Consider the following 13428-nt stretch of genomic DNA (forward strand, 5'->3'; position numbering starts at 1 on the left):
CCATAAAGGCTTGTTAAAACAGATAGAAAGGCCCCAGATTTTAAGAATCTGTTCATGGGGTGAAGCCAAATTTGCATTTATTAAGTTCTGAGGTGACACTTCTGGCTGCTGGCCCCCAAAGTTCCCCTTTGAGAACCATAGTTTTAAAATATAAGGATTTCCAGGTTCCATCCACAGACCCATTCAATTGTTGTGGGGATGAGAACTTGCATTGGTCATATTACACCTCCACCCCCATTCTCATGTGTATTTAGGAAGAGGAACAAACTACCCTTCTAGGTTCTTCAGACAGGTCTAATAAGCAAATGGACAAGAGACGTTAATAAGAGAAAAATAATCAAATGTAATTACACAAGTACCAATGGGAATCTCACATTCAAGAGAGGTTCAGAGACAGAAAGGGAACATGAGGTTATGGCATTCGGAGCTAAAATGACATCAGGCTCTTGGGGCTCCTGAGGGGAGGAAGGTCATTTGCAGGCACGTAAGAAGAGCAGACGGTTAGTAATTAGGAGTTCGCAATGCCGTATAGATGTCATAAAAAGTGATTTCTTGTAAGTCGCTCTTATTATCTGCAAGGCCCCCACTTTAGATTATTTAAGGGAGATGTAAAAGTTTCTCCAGAGCCCCCCACAGGATCATTATTGTCTCAGCTCCAAATAAGCCACATGCCAAAGTAGCACATCTTGGTGAGTCCTGTTCTGTACCCCTTTAGTAGCCAGGGCTGACAACCACTGTTGCACCAGATACGCTATCCACTGGATAGGCTGGTTTCCTAAGTTACTGAATTTGGTACCCAATGAGTCTACACACTCCTCTGAGTCAGTTTTGATAATTACGTGGTATTTAAATAAATGAATACGTGACTTAATAAATAATTGGAAAACCTCACCACTGCGATTTTTGTTCAACCAAATTTGGCTGCCTTTCTCTGGAAGGCCTTTCCAAACCTCCCCTGGGTATTTTCCAACAAATGATATTTGTAAAGCGCCCAGAGGTCTTCGAAGGAAAGGTCTTACAGAAATGGGGTCCATTTGAACCCCATCTGCACCCTCTGTGAGTCCACCTTATCTGCCCTAACATTTGTAGTTCCAGTAAGTGAGCTGGGCATGCTCAGTGGGCAGGGCTGGTTTTGGGGGTGGGGGTGCAACCGGGAAGCCTGCGGCTCAACTGCGGGGCTCACGGTCTTCCCCCACCTGTTCCTCCCCCAACCTGTTCGAGGCTGGGCCTGAGGAGCCCTTGCCCAGCATCTCCCTCCCCCCCACCCCCAACCTCGCGCTTGGGCTTGGTCTTCCCTGCGGGTCCTCCCTAGGCTGACATTACAGGCAAGGAGTCAGGAGGCCACGCGCGCCTCCAGAGCGCGCGGGGGGAGCCTGTGCAAGGGCTCAGAACTGTGACGGCGGGGTCCCAGGGGTTCGCCCGCTTCCCAGACGCGTTTCTAGGCCCAACGAAGCCTGCCTACAGAGCAGGGGGGAGCCAGATTCGTGGGCCGGTAACGAGAAATCAGGTAAGACAACCCTGCCGGCGAGCAAGTGGACGAGTGTCTTCTTTCCCAGGCAGGTGGCGAGGGCGTCTCGAAAGAGGTGGACAGAGGCAATAGGACACCACCATCTTCCCTGGGCCTAACCCAGCCGAGGCTTTCCTGGCTGGCAGCTGACTGGCAAGGCGGGGCGGAGGGTCTGGAGTCGGTCACAGCGAGGGCGCAGGGCAGGAACCGCCGCTTGCGGCGAGGGCCAACGCAGCCGCGGCGCCGCGACCCCACCCGGCGAGCCTCGCGTCCCCGTCCAGTGACGTTCATTGGGCGGCAGAGACCTTGCTAGCTCGCCGCACGCTGGTTCGCAACGCTCCCTTCCCCCCACGTCCCAGCTCCCGCCTCCACTTCCGCGTTTCCCTGCTGGGCCGGAGGTTCCTGGGCCCCAACGAGCTGGAGTGGCGGCCGCACCACCCAGGCCAACCCTCGGGGGCGGGGGGAGGAGGAGCAGGAGCAAGAGAAGGAAGTTGCCAGGCGGGAGGGGGCGCGGTGGCGCCGGGCGTGTAGGGTTACACTGGCTCAGCCTGCCCGGCAGTGACATCCACGCGCACCTCGCCGCGAGTCCTAGGGCCGAGGCTCTGATTCCGAGGGAGACCGACTCCGCCCCGGCCGGAGGAACCAGGTGGTCCAGCCCTCTCTGCCCTCGCGCCACAGGATTAGTCTCAGGTGTGTGCTTCCTGGGAGACCCCCGTTCCTCCGCCCCCAGGGTTGTAGAGATCCCTTTCAGATCCTGGCCAGTCCTCTTTGACTCCAGTATTGGGGTGGGTGGTGGCGGGAATCTGGAGAAAGCTTTAGAATTTTTCCCGAACAACAGAAGGTGGATCCATTCTTATCTAGGGTTTAGCCTTTTACATTTGCGGGGGCGGTGGGGTGTAGTAATACATTCGCCTCTTTAGTTAAGTGGCAGGACTTTTAGGGGGAGGGTTGATATCTTACTGAAAGTTTACCGCAAACTTTTGGCTGTGGATGTCGCTCGTCTGGTCAAGATCGACGCTCCCTTAGGAAGCAAGATAGGGAAAAAGTCTAGAAGGGCGCTGAGGCTTCTTAGAGGTCCGTAGGTGCTGGAGGTTGACAGTTTAGGAGGAAGTGGAAGGCGTACACTCATGAACTTGAAACAGCCTCCACTCCCCAAGTAGTAGCTTCTACCGAGCTAAAAAGAGATTTGCAAAGAATGCGTTGGCAGGAAGGTATAGCCTGTGAATGAAGTGCTTAGCAGCTGGTCTCTAGACTGCCTTCCACCTCATGCAGAGGGCCATTCGTTCTCCAGCAGCCTTCCATAGGAGTTCCAAAGTAATTTTGAAACACAGATTCTTACAGTCTTCGTGGCACGGGCCAACCCAAATTACACAACACATAAATATCACAAGAGGCAGCTATAGAACTAGCTAACAGCTAATTTAGTCAATTTACATTTGTACAACTAGATGAGGGAAGGAAGAGTAAGTTACAAGGCGTTTTTATTGTGTAAAACCGAGCAGTTAGAATTTTGCATATGTTGCAAGTTTAAGAGATGTGAAGGTTCTTTTTGGAGTGCAGAGGGTAATGGTAACTGCCCAGCTGGGGCCAAGCACTTCCTGGTAGCTATTGAGTGCTCTAGGCTCTGAGTCCTACCGTTTTTGCTGGCCATCTGCTGAGAGCTGGATGCCTTTGCCCAATGGATACCATGTATAGCCTGGGGCACCTTATGATGTGTTTCTCACAGGGGCATATGTCAACTTATAACACTCCTTTGATTTTACAAATCAAGTCTTCAAATAATTTTCCAGTTCCTTAGTGAATAATGGATAAAAGGTGGAATTTTGGGTTTGAGAACCAACACTGGTAGAGCTGTTCATTCTGATCCCTAACTTAGTCCCTTTATTTTATAAAGAAATTCTGAGTATTATTAGAGCTGTGCTTCCTTTACTCTCCCTCTGATTGATAATTTTTTTATTTTTTAAGATTTTATTTATATATTTTTAGAGAGAGGGGAAGGGAGGAAGAAAGAGGGAGAGAAACATTGACGTGTTAGAGATACATTGATCGGTTGCCTCTTGCACTTTCCCAGCTGGGAATCTGGTCCGCGACCCAAGCATGTGCCATGACTGGGAACTGAACTGGGGACGTTTTGGTTCTTAGGCTGGCACTCAATCCACTGAGTGACACTGGCCAGGGCTCTCCCTCTGATTTATTAAAAGACTCAATGGCTTGGCTTACTAATTGCCAGTAGGGCCACAATGATACCAATTGTCAGTGGGTTTTACACCCATCCTTTGCGTTTAGTTTTTGCGACTATTTAATCTCATGGATAGTTTAAAAAATTTGACTACCATTGTACAAAAATCATATTGGTGAACTCTTGTAAGTCCAAAATTATCCAGTTTTGTAATTTGTTTTCTGTCTTTTGTCACTTGCATGTTAGGTCTGTGAGGGGACTTGGTCAGCCTCACACACTTTTGTAATTCTAATGCCTAGAGGGTTGACTAGCATGTAATAAGTGCTCAGTAAATGTTTTCTCAATGAGTGACTAAATTGTAGGACAAACTCTAGCTGAGTGTAGTGGGAGGAAGAAAACCAAAGACTTTGACCTTAGGTAACCTATTTAAACTCACAGCCTCAATTATATCCTTGGCAAGATGTGGAAAAATATTAGCTTCCTTCCTTCTTATATTTCTTATTTTTACATTTATAAAGAGAAGATTTGGGCAAAGAATAGAGTTAGCTAGATAATTTAGCCTTGCATGTTGTGCATGAATTACCCAGGCTTTCTCCTTTTTAATTTGGTGTGTATGATTGGCAGCTAGGGGTGGGGAAGGTAGGTAGTGACAACTATGGTTGTTAGAGAAGGGACGTAATTTCTAGGTCATTACCTAATTTCTTCTCTATTATTATTATTTTTAACATGGTGTTGTGTATGCTTAGCTTTTCTAAAACGTGATTCTTTCTGCTTTCGCCAGTCCCCGGATTCACTAGGTTGTCCTAAGTACAGAAACATCACTTCAGAAAGAATATTAGAAATCAAATGTATGTAACACGTACTGGGCTTCTTAAATGAAGTTTTCTGTGGGCTTGTGCAGCATTATATAGAACAAGTGCTAGTTAAAGAAAATGTATGGTTATCCTACTTTTGAGAACTTCGAATTTGTTTAACAAGGTAAAACATATAGATGTAAAACAATTAGAGACTAACAAAAGATCTTGCATAATCATATACCCAGTGCTAGAATGTTGGCTCTTCACTCTTGCGGTTACAACAGGGAGATGTTAAAATGGGCTCAAGTACTGGAGACAGTTTTGTGGTGAAGAGAGTATCAGTTCAGCAACAAGGAGGCTTAAAGTTTCCTGAAGATTATAGCAAAAGAAGATCATATTTGTTTCAAGAATGTTTTCTGTTTTGTACTCCAGTGTAGTAAAAAGCCAACACAATTATTTACTTTCAAAAATTAACTTTCTATGGGAAAGTATATTAGAAACCTATGGTAAAAATCTGTATGTGTAGTAAATAATACTTCTCACTATGTCTGTGAAGTTTCAAAGCCCAGGACTGGAGTTGCCACTTTTAACATTTTACTTGCGTAAAAATGTGTCAGACGTCCCGTCATTCTATTCAATTGTGTACAATGGGATATAGTTTCACTTGAAGTTTCAGGGGAAAATTACTAGTCATTAGGTTTGGAACCTCCACAACTAGCTAATTTCAGGATTATTTTGGGAGATACGGAAGGACTGAATGGAACTAAACTAAGAAAGTATTATCAAAGTGGTTTTCGATGTTCATCATAATACTTAGATACTAACTCCATCAGGCTTCCTCATCTTTGAGGTAATAGGAGAACTTGGAAATTGTGCCATACAGGAAGAAGAAACTAATAAAAGGTATGTTTTGTATTTCCTTGTTTAGAATTATTGACATGATGGGGGAAAGAAATGTAGAAGGTAGAGATGATCAGATTCAACTTCAAGTGAGAAAGACAAGGACTAAGGTGGCTGTAAGCCAGGAAATCTCTAACAGCTTTAGAAGAGACCTGTTATCTGACTAGGAATTGATCTCAGGAACTTTTAAGGAAAAAGAAACTCGAGGAGCTGCTGGTTTAAATATGTGAGGATGATTAGATAATTCTTGTGGTCAGTTCGTCCAGAACTCTAATTTTGTGTCCTGACATAAATGTGACCATGACTTTTTCTTTCTTGTTTCCCAGGATTTTGGTTTTTTTGGAGGTTCTCACTGGTTCCTTGGTTTAACTATTTCTTCCTATATCATATTTGTGCTCCTGTTTCCCATTTTTCAGCTGAAAATTTTATGTTGGTTCTTTCAAAATCAGAGTTTTGATTTATGCAGTGGACAAAACATGGTTTCTGAATTTAATCAGGCCAAGCTTTGGTCCTATTAATTCATTAAAATTAGTGGGAAAAATTAGTTAATAGAAAATATTTCCCACTTAACTACAAATTTGTCATGACGTATGTATTAACAAAACTTTAAAACTATTTGAGGATGTCTTTTAATCATTCAGGCAAATTGAAATTAATACTGATGTGATTTAGTTTTTAATAGATCCCATTAATGTGTGGGTATTTTTTGAACAGTTACTACTTAATATAGATTTTTTAAGTGTGCGCGCACACACACACACATATTTTTATTCTCATCTTAGGATATGTTCACTGATTTTAGAGAGAAGGAAGGGAAGGGGAGAGAGAGGGAGAGGACCATCAATGTGAGAGAGAAACATCAATAGGTTGCCTTTTGCAGGCACCCCCACCAGGGACCAAACCTACAACCTTGGTACGTTCCCTGACCAGGAACTGAGCCATCGGCCTTTCTGTTTGTGAGCCAGTGCCCAACCAACTGAGCCACACCAACCAGGGAAAGCCTCGTATTTTTAAAATAGTGACATGTCCTCCGTGGAATCTCATATTTGATCACCTACTTATATTCTGTGAAAGAGTTTAATATAAAGGAGAAAACAAACCCAATAAACTAAAGAGAGACTGTTTTCTGAAAATGAAATTTCTAGAAGCTGCTGTGGTCAAATGAAATGACCTCTGAACATGACTTGTTGACATAGCTTAGAAAGCCTAATTACTACCTACTATCTGACAGTGACCTCTCAGGCCAGTGGTTATACACAGTAGGAACAGAAGGATATGTTCAAGGTAAATATTTTAGGAAAATTTTGGTTAAGATTTTATGTCATCATTTTTCATTAATATACAGTAATCTTCTAAATGTATTTGAAAAGTGGTAAAAATGCTGCAGCTCAGAGTACCAGGTTCTCAAAGGTCATTTTCCTTATTTAAATGCAATAAAGAAAGGATGTTTTGTTTCATTGTGGTAATGACAAAACTGCTTTGATCATATCACTCTCTGTTTCACCCTACTGCAGCTCAGTCTGTCCTAATGGATCAAGTTCTACATATTTGTCTTGGAATTTATGGACTTCTCCAGTCTTTCCCAAGTTTAAGTTTCTTCCCTTCCTTGCGATCCAGCCAATATGGACCACTTGGAATTCCCTTAATCTATATTATTCTTAAACTACTGATCCTATGCTAATACTCTTCCTCTTACTTTACCATTTTGAAATCCTACCAATCATTAAATGTTCTGACCCCTGGCTGCTGGTTTCATGATGCTTTACCTCACAGCCACAGTCAGAAGTGTTATGTACATTTTTTTTCTTTTTTTGGTCTTCACTTCTATTTTTTAAGAAGTTTAAGTGTAGTCGGCATATTAGCTTTAAGTGTACAATGTAGTGATTTGGCATTTATATATACCTTAAAATGTGCTCACCAAATTAAGTCTAGTAATAAAGTCACCATGCAAAGTTATCACAGTATTATTGACTGTAGTCCCCTTCACCTGTTCTACCCATCCCCCTGCGCCCCTCCCCTCTGACCACCATCAGATTGTTCTCAGTTTTTATGAGTCTGTTTTTATTTTGTTTGCTTGCTTTTTTTAGATTCCACATTAAAGTGAAATCATGTAGTATTTGTCTTTCTCTGTCCACCTTATTTCACTGAGTATAATACCCATTAGGTCCATCTCTATTGTGCAAATAGCAAGATTTTATTTTATTCTTTTTATGGCTGAATAACATTCCATTGTAAATACATACTAGATCTTTATCCACTTATATCAATGGACACTTCGGTTGCATTTACATTTTGGCTATTGTAAATAATGCTGCAGTGAGTATGTACATTTTCTAAGCCCTTCAACTACTCTTTTTTATGCCACTCACAAGTCTTTCATTTGCTTCTGTGTATGATAATTAAATGTACATCATTTCCTGCAGAATATCATGCAGAACAAAGGCTGAATCTTACATAATCTTGTACACCTCACATGCCCAACCCATGTGTATTGCATGTGGGGGACACTGAATAAATAGTTGTTGAATGAATGATTGTCTCATAATTCACTCATCACTTAATTACTCAAGAAATAAGTCATAGAAATGCGTTGGATGTGATTACACATTAGGTAACACGTAGGCAGGTGCATCCCAGATAAACAGTTAAACTGGATACTTTATCTTTTTCAGACCTCCCCTTTCACCCTACACATTTGGAAGTTTTGATATCTAAAGGATTTCTTTTAGGGTAGGAAAACTGCATTTGAACCAAAGTTATAAAAGCAATTCCTGAAAATCAGTGGAGGAATGTACAAATGAGGTCCTACAGTACTGTGAGAGCTCTCCTTTGTCAGCCACCTTTGGCAGAGCTCTTTGGCTCCCTTGCTTCTCTCATTTCTCCATTCTTCCCCACCTGTCCACTTAATCCAGTCTCCTAAGAAAGAATCTAGAAAATAAATTCATAACAAGATGACTGATAAATATAACTTGCCACCTTGTCAAAAGTTTCTGGATTCTAAGGGGATAAAACCTTGGAGATTTATGCAGGCTAGGGAGAAGAGTTTTGGGGAGCAGTGTTTGCTTTTCTGCATCCCTGAAGTGATGTCATAGCCACCTAAGTGTCAGTCTCTGAAATATTCACTTTCTTCCTCTGTAAAATGAGGTGGTTGGACTGCTTGGAATTAAAAAGCCCATAAAAGAGCACGGAGTGTTTTATTACTCTGTACTGACTAAGGGGAAGGTAGTCTTTGCCAGTGGGTTCTGTTCACTGCTAAACCGTAGCTTTCCTTCTTTCTTCCCTGAGTTTGCTCCTCTCAGTCTCTCTAGATGTAGCATTTACCCCTGGAAGATGTTGTGTTCCTTGATCTCCCTCCTGGCTTATGTGCATAGGATCAGTCATAGCAAGTATATTTTTACTTCTTTCTTTCATTAATATTTGCTAGCATTAGCCACTTTACCCCACCCTAGCTGACCATTAAATACTGCTATATATATCTAAAAAATATAGATTCTCAGAATTTTAAAATAGGAAGGGGGTAGAGAGCTAACCCAACTCTAACTTTTTATTATTTATAATAAATAGTCATAAATATCATTTATTAAGCAATCACCGTATTCTGGGCACTGTACTAAGCACTTTGTGCACATCATTTTTATCTGTCAAATCCCTTGAAAACTGTGTAAAGAAATAGAATCATGAGAGAATCATACTCATTTATCTGTCATGTGTTCCTTGCATTTTGCTACTTTGGATTCCATTCCTGAACTCATTGGATTGTGCCTTTTAACACTTCGACTTTCGAAGTGTTAATACTTTACCCTTTGGTTCAACAGTTTCTAATACTTTACCCTTTTGTTCAAACATTGAATGCATAGCACAGTATGCCCACCTAAAACAACATTCCCTTTGATATGACTTCCAGGAGTCCATGACATTGTTAAAATCCTGTTTAGTGTTAAAAGATATGGAAACAATCCACAGCTTGATATCAATCTGCTTTTTGCACTTGTATACCTGGGTTTATGAAAGATATTGGGAAAATGAACCCGACCATGCCAATTGGCAGTACATACAAATTTATGTTCTCCACCCGCAGTCCTGAGGCAGTTCTTGCACCTGTTCCTAGACAGCGTCTTTTTCCGTTTCTTGCCGTAGTTTTTCCGAATCTTTAGTATTTTCTTTGACCTTTTTACCCTACCTGTGCATTTTTTTTTTTTTAAACCAGAAGGTAATTGATAGTGCTTAGAACAAACTAAACTGTCATAACAGAAAGACATGAAAATAGATTAAAGCACAAACACAACAGATCACGTCTTGGTTGGTGGTGAATGGCTTTCTTCCACTGGATGATTCAGGCATCCTGGAATCTTTTATTTGTGACTCTGCCATCCCTCAGAGCAGCTATTTTTAACCTTTTTCATCTCATGGCACACGTAAACTAATTATCAAAATTCTGTGGCACACACAAAAATATATTTTTTGATGATCAGACAAAAATTAGGAATAATTTTGATTCATTCACACCAGATGGCTATTGTGTCGGCTGTTGCCATTTCTTAATTTGACAATCTAAAGGAAAAGAGGTCAAAATAGTCAAGTAGGACATGTTTTAAAAATACTTGTGGCATACCAGTTGCAAATCACTGCCCTAGAACTTTATTTCCAACTTCATCCAGCTAGAGGAAAGGTGAAAGAGAAGAAGCATATCCACTTTCTGAATGCTTAGTCTTGAAATTAATGTAGTAGTTCCACTTACCATTGGCCAGAAATCAGGTGTACAGACACGCTTATTAGCAAAGGGAAATGGGCAAATGTACTCCAGCTGGGGGCCCAGGAAGATGAGAATATTGGTTTTCCAGTGAAGAATGATCTATCCCCTTCACAGTGTTCTTGCATCCTATTATACTGAGAAAACACAGATATGTCAACTTTTAATATTTTCTCTCCATGTCTTCCATGTTTCCAAGTCTACCAACTCCACCAATTACTGCCAATGTTGAGGTAGAGTTATCCAAAGTTGATGCTTTCCTCAGTATTTCCCATACCATCAGAGAGCTTACTCCATGAAATTTCTCTGTGTTCACTTGCATTTTTAATATTTAAAAGAATGCTCAAGATTCTTCCGTCATAAAAACAAACCATACTGAAAACCAGACCTGTTCCTCCACCCTGCACTCCATTCTTATTACATGCTCACATCCTCCTTTCTTTCAAGCTACGCTTTCTGAAAGTATATTTTACGTTGCTTTTGTGCTTCTGCACCTTCCATTTACTATACCACTTCTGGAAATTTGGCTTCTACCTTACATGAATCTGTTCTTATTGTGATTATTGGTGTCCTTCTGACTGGCAAATCAGTGGGGCCTTATTACTTGAAATTTCTGTGATGTTGCTCATACTTTGTTGCTCATACTTTGTGAAATTGAACTTTCACTAGGCTACTGTGATTCTTTGGTTTTCTTTTGAACTACTCCTTATGGATGTTTTTGAAGGTTCTTCTCCTTGATATTGTGAGGTGGGACACTAGACTCTGATTTGTTGGTGAGGCTATAGTTCCTGAAACCAGACAGAACATTTCCCAACAATATTGGAGTTCCCAGGGTCTGTTCCTCAATCCACTGTCTTCTGATTTGTCGATGCTGTCTGCACCATCAAATTTATCGACTGTATCACATCTCAGTTGAGTTGAGTTGATTCTCAAGCCAACATCACTAACCAGAGCTCTTCCTTGAGTTCAGACTCAGTGGACGTTTCTACTTGGATGTCCCACAGTCAAGACAGGACTCACCGTCTCTCCGTGCTCTCCAAATGTTGTCTCTCCTCAAAAACTGAAGAACACCGCCATATTTTTTCCCACCTATGTCATGCATTCATTTGTTAAGTTTATCAATCACCTAATTATGTGCCAGGCATTTTTCTACAAATTAAGATTTTAGTGATATACAAAAGAGATATGCTGTCTGCTCTTTTAGAGTTTACATTATGAGTGTTGGGGAAGAAATAACAATGATTACACAAAGAAGAGGCATATCAGATGATGATAGCTATGGGATTATTTTGGATTCAGTCGGTTTGGGAAGGCTTGTCCAAGGAGCTGACATTGGAGCTGTATCCTGAATGACCGAAAGAAGGTAGCTGTGCAAAGATGAGCAGAGCATTCTAGGCAGAGAAGACAGCTGGTGGCAAGACGTTAATTGTATTCCTGATGAATTTGATAGGCAGAAGAAGGTAAATAAACCTGGAACTTTGTGAGCGAGAGTAAGAGATGTTTGTATTAATTTCCTGTGGCTGCTGTAACAAATTGGTGGCTTAAAACAACAGACATTTGTTTTCTCATAGTTCAGGGGCCAGAATTGCAAAATCAGGATCACTGGCCAGAAATCAAAGTGTTGGCAGTCTGTGCTCTCTTCTGAAGCTCTAGGGGAAAATCTGTTCCTTGCTTCTCCCAGCTGCTGGTGGCTGCCAGCATTTATTAGCTTGTGGCTACATTACTCCAATCTTTGCCTCTCTAGTCACAATGCCTTCTCCTCTTCTGTGTGTGTCAAATCTTTGGCTTCACTCTTGTAATGATGTCTGTGATTGCATTTGGGTTCCATCCTGGAAGTTCAGGGTAAGCTCTCCATCTCAAGATCCTTTATTTAATCACATCTGCACAATCTTTTTTGTTTGTTTACTTTGTTATATAAGATAACATTCACAGGTGCTAGGGTTTATGATGTAGATATCTTTCTTTTGGGTACAAGAGAATCTTTAAAAAGTAGGCAAGGGCCAGATCCTGCAGAACTTAAAAGTTCTTAAAAGACAGGATAGGGCATTTAGATTTCATTCTACAGTTATATAAGCCATTGGATGATTATGTGCCACTAAATGGAATGCTGTGGTTTTGCTATGAAACTGTCTCTCTCAACTTTTTTTTTCTCATGTTTTCTTAAAAAGGAAAATGAAATTGAAATCAATTAATTCAGAATTTAAATTAATTTCTCCCTAGCGGGAGAATATACCTTAAATATTAAAGATTAAGATTTTGTTGGGTAGAGTTGAGCTTTGAAAAACAACAGATCATTGTTATATATGATACCCTCCCCACCAAGAACCAATTCTGTCCCCTATGGGTATTACTGCCCCCATTCAGAATGCATCCTATCAAAGACTGCTCTGGTTGCTAAAAGTAGACTGGCATAGGGTAGGTGGCAGAGGGAAGGTAGGAAAGAGGATTTCAGTTAAGAGTCCATTTTAGTTGCCCAACCAAGAAAACCTAGTTGTATGGACAAGCATTGTGTTAAAGATGGAAAGAAGTGGATGGATTTAGGATATGTTTTTGAGGTAGAGTTAGTTGACAGAACCTGCTGACAAATTAATTTATATGGAGAGAGGAAACAAGGGTCTAGACAAAAGTTTTTATTTCCTTCCTGAGGAACTGGACCATAAACTGAGAAAAGGAGAATTGGGAGAGCTTGATGGGAGATAAAATATTCTGTTTTGGATTGTGTTAGGGTGGAGGCGCTTATTGGAAATTTCTTTGAAGATGTCAGGCAATTGGATTAGTGGAATTTGGAGGTTGTATGAGGGGTTTTGGCTGAAGATACAGAGTTAGGTGTTATTTGCATATAGGTTGCTTTTGATACTGGATGGACTTAACCATAGAGAATGTATAGATAGGAGAGGGGGCCATTAGGAACATTGAATTATTTAGAAGAGGAGGAGTTGCCAGTGGGATAGGAAGGAAATCAGGAGAGGTGGTATCCCTGATATCCCTGAAGTTGAGTTCAAATATTTTTAAGAGGAGTTGTGTTAGTTGTAGAGATTGCATTTGGTGAAAGGAGGCCATTTGTGATTTTTACGACCCAACATATACAGTTTAAGTAGAAAATGGGATAAAAAGTTATTAGACTGAATTGTGGAAACAGAGACAGTGCTTACAGACAGCTCCTTAAAGAAATTTTGTTGAGAAGAGAACCACCGAAATGGAAAAGTTCTTGGTAGGAAGTATTGGTTAAGAGAGAGAGTTTCTAAGAACCAGAGAGTAATACATGAGCTTAAGTAGAGAAGAAATGATAGGATGA

At 41.1% G+C, this 13428-nt stretch overlaps 1 protein-coding gene across 3 annotated transcripts in view; it reads left to right on the forward strand.

Moving 5' to 3' along the window:
- Nucleotides 1-1366: 1366 nt before the first annotated feature.
- Nucleotides 1367-13428, forward strand: part of GPD2 (glycerol-3-phosphate dehydrogenase 2) — a 134580-nt gene continuing 122518 nt past the window's right edge. For 2 of the 3 annotated variants that reach the window (XM_054562753.1, XM_054562755.1), the window contains exon 1: nt 2004-2197. The gene's annotated coding sequence lies outside the window, so the exon portion shown is untranslated. Of the gene's footprint in view, nt 1508-2003; nt 2198-13428 lie in introns of those variants that run through there. The other variant, XM_054562754.1, reaches the window with a different exon arrangement.

The sequence above is a fragment of the Pteronotus mesoamericanus genome, unplaced genomic scaffold (assembly GCF_021234165.1).
Source record: "Pteronotus mesoamericanus isolate MK-2021 breed Mesoamerican mustached bat unplaced genomic scaffold, CSHL_Meso_final scaffold_651, whole genome shotgun sequence".
NCBI lineage: Eukaryota > Metazoa > Chordata > Mammalia > Chiroptera > Mormoopidae > Pteronotus > Pteronotus mesoamericanus.